Source organism: Bidens hawaiensis, unplaced genomic scaffold, assembly GCF_021521415.1.
Source record: "Bidens hawaiensis isolate Kalapana, Puna unplaced genomic scaffold, B.hawaiensis_p1.1 tig00041977_1, whole genome shotgun sequence".
NCBI lineage: Eukaryota > Viridiplantae > Streptophyta > Magnoliopsida > Asterales > Asteraceae > Bidens > Bidens hawaiensis.
In genome coordinates this window covers 55,598-62,013 of record NW_027505755.1, presented here as the reverse complement: position 1 = coordinate 62,013, position 6,416 = coordinate 55,598, and the positions used below count along the sequence as shown (strand labels likewise).

Genomic DNA, 6,416 nt, shown 5'->3' with positions numbered 1-6,416 from the left:
AACGCGCGGGTTATAAAACCTAGTCGTATTTTAGTTATTAACTTATTACTATATTTTTATTTTTAAATAAATAATAATGTGACACTTTTCATACCGTGTGAAAAACGGCATCACTCCCTACTTTTTTTTGCATTCATGTCCAAATGCAGGTGCGAAATAAGATGATCCCTATAGCAGGTTCCACACCTTATTTACCACACCACCACACTCCATTCACATAGATGGTTTTTTATCCTAAAACCTAGCAATTCAATTAATGCTCTAATATCATCTATATAAAGGATTGCAGGAAAGAAAGAAAGACAAAGTGGCATAAGCTATTATATATTACCTACAAACAAAAACACGAAGCAAGGGTTGTGTGAAAATGGGTTCAAACGAGGAGCACTACATTTATGCAATGCAACTGGTTACCTCCACATCTTTGACCATGGTGCTGGTTAATGTAATCAAGCTCAAGATCCTAGAAGCTATAGCCAATGCAGGACCAGATGCTCGACTCACAGCTCATGAGATTGTGTCTCGTTTATTGATCCCCAACCAAGACGCCCCTGATATGGTTGATCGGATGCTTCGTTTACTCGTGAGTCATTCAATAGTCACTTGCACCGAAGGGGTACAAGAATCAAGGCCGGTTCGAATTTATGGACTCACACCCGTTGCCAAATACTTCATCCCGAATGAGGACGGAACATCCTTAGGTGTGTTGTTAGAGTTTTTTCAAGACAAGGTTCTAATTGACGCTTGGTAAGTTCATTCGTTAGACATACTCCCTAATAATCTAAGTATATGTAAAGATTTTCCTAATACAACGGTTGTTTAAATATAAGGTTGTGTAGAAAAACATGTTTTGCAGTTACGTTTTCTTTTTTTCTTTTTTTGACAATTTCTTAAAGAATTAGGACAAAACATCCATAACGTACGTAAGTTGTAAATACTTTTTCATCCTAGAAAACAAATATAATACTCTTTCATATGTTTTTTCCTAACGTCATATTTATTTTCTGGAACAAGGTTTAAACGTAAAGATGCAGTAATTGAAGGAGGTATTCCATTTGAAAGAATTTATGGAACCAACACATTCCAAGTTTGGAGCAGGAGATGCAAGGTTCGACAAGGTTTTTAACAACGCTATGTTGAATCATACTACTATTGTGATGAAGAGAATCCTCGAGTGCTACCATGGTTTCAAAGATCTTGAGCGAGTGGTTGACGTTGGAGGTGGTCTAGGAATCACTATCAAAATGATTGTAACGAAACATCCCACCATTAAGGGGATTAATTTTGATCTGCCACATGTGACTCGACAAGCACCTCAGTATATCATGTCTTATATTTGTAGAGATGTAACCACCATCTTATAGTTATTTATGGTTAAATATACATGTAGGTATACAACATGTTGAAGGAGATATGTTTCAAGACGTACCGCAAGGGGATGCCATTTTCATGAAGGTAACATCTTAAACACAAAATACAACTTTTGAGTAGGCTAATTCTGAAAACTAGATAAACCTTTCTATCAATTTTTCTTATGAATCCATGATCAAAGTTTGTTTATGTTATTCAATTCAACATATATGTATGTATACAATAAGTGGATCGTTTCAAGATGTGAAAAATAAACGCAGGGACTTGATTGATCTAATAACTTAACCACTCATATTTATACATCAATGACTAAATCAATCAAAAAATAAGTTCGCGTTTCTCGGGTCGGGTTAGTTCGGGTACGGGTTTTCTTGGGTTGGGTTTCGGGTTTCGGGTAAAGTGACACTCCTAATGTAAAGTGAAAGTTTGCTTGATTGATACTTTCTGATTGATCTTATTGCATATCATTAACACATGGGACAGTGAATCTTACATGATTGGAGTGATGATTATTGTATAAAATTGCTAAAGAATTGCTATAAGGCTTTACCGGTTGATGGAAAGGTTATTGTAGTAGAGACGATTCTCCCTTTTGTGCCAGACACAAGCTCCACAGTTAAAGTTAGCACCCAATGTGATGGGATTCTCATGGCACATTATCATGGTGGGAAGGAGCGCACTGAAGATGAGTTCCTAGCATTAGCTAGAGGTGCTGGATTTACAGGGATTAGGAAGAAGTGCTTTGTTTGCAACTTTTGGGTTATGGAATTTTATAAATAGAAATATATATTATGTATGTCGACTACGTACGGTGTCTAATCTTACAATGTATGAAATATATATTATTTACAATAATTGTAAAACCTAGCTAGAATATGTAATATTGTGTATGAAGTGAAAGACTATGGAAGTGGATTGTTATTCATAGAATTCACATTTAAAAATATTACAATGGATGAAATGTCAAGCAAATAAACAAATTAGTATTCAAATGAGGTAAGACATAAAGTGGGTATACAAATAAAATAGAATTAGTATTCTTACCCGGACTTCGCTGCGCGCGGACATGAATCTTTAATTTGTAGAACCTAATTTATCTGTTTAAAGCACAATTAGTGATACATTATATTGTGTTAGTGCTCATTACTTCGATCATAAATTATATTGCATGGTCCTTTTGTTAGATGATGCAGTATAATGTGCATGCTAGTAGCAGTGGCTCTAGTATACATGCTTCTGTGTTAATATAAATTGCATATCATTCCATGTTCTAAGTAGCATTTAGGCAATGTGGATTTTTATTTGTTTCTAGTATTAGTATTAAATGAAGGAAATTAAACAACACAAATAGTCAAGCATGGCTCTCATACAAACTAAACAAATAAGTCATATGGTCTGAATAAGTTGAGCTGTAAATCGGTTTGGGTGACCCGATTGACATTAAGAAACCATCACCATAATACAAATAAATCAAAATAAATAAATAAAATGTGAAAAACGAAGAGGCCTAGACCGCTAATCGGCTGCAACATACATTGCCATGCCAGAATTCGGATGATCATTGCAGCCATAAACCATAGACAACAATAACATATTCATCGACAAACATTGTAATTTGCCAAAGTCATCGGGTAATCGATTTCGAAATCAAACCCAACAGTAATGGATGAATTAGAGTTGAATCACAGAACATGCATGCTACACTACCAAACCACCACCACCAACGCACCCTATCAACATCCGTCGCCTCTAGGGTTCCTAAATGGAACCCGACAACAGTGGAGATCAGAGCCACAACAGTTGATGTGTTTATTAAGTACGTAATATATATTAGACTAAGGTAGATTAATTTATACGTTTATTTTGTAATTCATACTTTAATATATGTATTATGTCATACCGATCCGAATGTATTGTGGGTCGGATGGCAGTTATTGTCAAAGGGCTATATAACCCTAGACACATTCACATTGACGGTTATCGATTTCACTTTCAATATACGTAAACATTCAATTTGATTATACAACAAACTGGTATCAGAGCCAGATAATTAGAAATCTCTAATAACCTTCATCAATTGATTGTCAATTCTCTCTCGAACGAAAAATCATGTTAAGTGATATACGAAAATATGATGGCGGCACAAGGGAACGGATTACAAACCCAGATTCCAAAATTATTGAGACAAAATTACTACCATTGGCATATTCAGATGCGAGTACTATTAGAATCACAAGATCTTTGGGGTATTGTTGAAACGGGTTGCAGCGATTTACCGAAGAATGCAACGGACGCGGTGATTACTGAACATAAAGAAAACCAGCGATGGGACAAGAAAGCACTCCATATTCTTTTTCAAGCATCCAGTGAACCCGTATTTGAACGGATAGCGACTTCATCTTCATCGAAGGATGCATGGGACATACTGCAGAATGCATATAAAGGGGAACAACGAGTGCAGCAGGTCAAACTCCAAACACTAAGATGCAAATTGACATTATTCGAATGACTGAGACGGAAACCATTGATGAATATTTCAACAAAATCACAACTATTGTAAATAACTTCGGATGAATGAAGAAAAGATCGAAGAAAAAAAGATTATAGAGAAGATACTTCAGACATTAACAAGGAAATTTGAATCAGTTGTTGTTGCAATAGAAGAATCCAAGGATGTAACGACTATGTCCACAGAAGAATTAATGGGAATTCTACAATCACACGAATTACGACTCAAACAATACGATGTACAACCAATAGACCAAGCGTTTCAGGTTCAAAACTTTAATTCTAATTCTGATCTTAATAGAAGTAGAGGTTTTAAAAACTTTAGAGGACGGGGTAGAGGAAGAGGCAGAATCTTCTACTCAAACCGAGAAATAAAATGCTATAATTGTCAAAAGATTGGTCACATAAGTAGAAATTGCCCCATGAAAAACAATGATGAACACCGAGACAACGTATTAATGCATGAAAATGATGAAGATAACGAAGAAAATGAAACCATGTTTATGATATTTAACATGGAAGAAACATACAATCACACCCAATGGTATCTAGATAGTGGTTGTAGCAATCATATGACACGCAACAGAGATGTATTCGTCACATTAAATAATACCGTAAAACGAGAAGTTAGAACCGGGGATGATAAAAGACTTGAAGTACTCGGGTGTGGTGAGGTTCGGATAAATCTCAAAGGAAAAGAAAAAACCATACCAAATGTATTATATGTTCAAGGACTTAAACACAATTTGTTAAGTGTTGGACAATTAACACAAAAAGGTTATGATGTACATTTCAAAAACAACCAATGTGAAATCAAGGATCAATCAGGAGAAACTATTGCTAACATAAATATGACGGGTAACAAAATGTTTCCTTTGAATCCAAATAAGGATATAACACTAACACTGGCCCTAAACATAACCGTAAAAGATGACTCAACACTTTGGCATCATCGATACGGACATGTGAACTATGATACCTTAGTTAATATGAGTCAAATAGAGATAGTTACGGGATTGCCAAAAGTTCAGAAAATAGATCAAGTTTGCGAAGGATGTGCACTAGGGAAGCATGCTAGAAAATCATTTCCAAAGAAGGCAAAATGGCAAGCCAGTAAAGCACTTGAGTTAATACATTCTGACATATGTGGGCCAATGAGAACGCAAACCATCGGAGGCTGTAAATATTTTAACACCTTCATAGACGATTTTTCTCGAAAATGTTGGATATTCTTCTTGAAAGAAAGGTAACAGGACATATACTTCTTCAAAATATTTGAGGCCAGAGTCGAAACACAATCCGAGGAGAAGATCAAGTGCATTAGAACTGACCGTGGTGGTGAATACCGCAGCATTCATTTTCAAAACTTTCTAAACGAACATGGGATACATCACCAGTTAACCACTAGTTATACACCTCAACAGAACGGTGTCGCGGAACGAAAGTATAGAACCATCATGGAAATGGCCAGAAGTATGTTAAAGGCGAAAAATCTACCTAATAAATACTAGGGAGAAGCAGTGGCATGTGCAGTATATTTATTAAACAGAATTACAACAAAGAGTATACCAAGTATAACCCCTCAAGAAACCCGGTCTGGGGTTAAGCCAAAAGTAGATCATTTAAGAGTATTTGGAAGCTTGGCATATGCACATATACCAGAGCAAAAAAGAGGGAAGTTAAACGATAAAACCGATAAAACAATTTTTATAGGGTATAGTGAAAATAGTAAAGGATGCAAATTGTATAACCCTATAACGAAATGAACTATAGTGAGTCGGGATGTACAATTTGATGAGGGAAATACACTAAATCATGATGGTCAAAAAGAACAAGAAGCACCAGCTTTGATTATCGACAACAATTCCAAAGCCCATCAGAACTTGCAATATGAGATAATTAATCTAATAATGACTGCATGCCTATTGCTGAAGATATTGCAATAGATCCTGAAATGTCAAATGACCATCAGATAAATACAAATGCTTCGAGAGAAAGGATTGACATCCAAGTGATAGACAACACTTCAGACGCAACAACAAGTTCTCAAAGTTCACCTCAGAAAATTAAAACTCTAAATAGTTTGTACTGCAGGACTCGTCCTCTAACCAAACAACAAACGGAAGCTAAATACAACGAAGCAGACGCGTTATTTCATGAGAATCATTCAAACTATGTTTTTTTCTCTAATGTCGATCCCTCAAATTACGACGAAACCAACCAAGATGAGAAATGGAGGAATGCTATGGATGATGAAATTCAATCCATAGTCAACAATGAGACATGGGATCTGGTGGATCTAACACATGGACACAAACCCATCGGAGTCAAATGGATTTACAAAACTAAATATGACAAACATGGAAATATAGATAAATACAAGGCAAGGCTGGTAGTAAAAGGATACAAACAAAAGTATGGGATAGACTATCAAGAAGTATTTTCTCCTGTTATTAGATTCGAGATAGTGCGATTGGTCATTGGATTGGCTTCTCAACATGGTTGGCATCTACATCAAATGGATGTAAAATCTGCCT

General features: G+C 35.8%; 1 pseudogene; it reads left to right on the top strand.

The window, feature by feature from the left end:
- Window positions 1-349: 349 nt before the first annotated feature.
- LOC143615180 (caffeic acid 3-O-methyltransferase-like) lies at window positions 350-3,880 on the top strand (annotated as a pseudogene).
- Window positions 3,881-6,416: the final 2,536 nt, after the last annotated feature.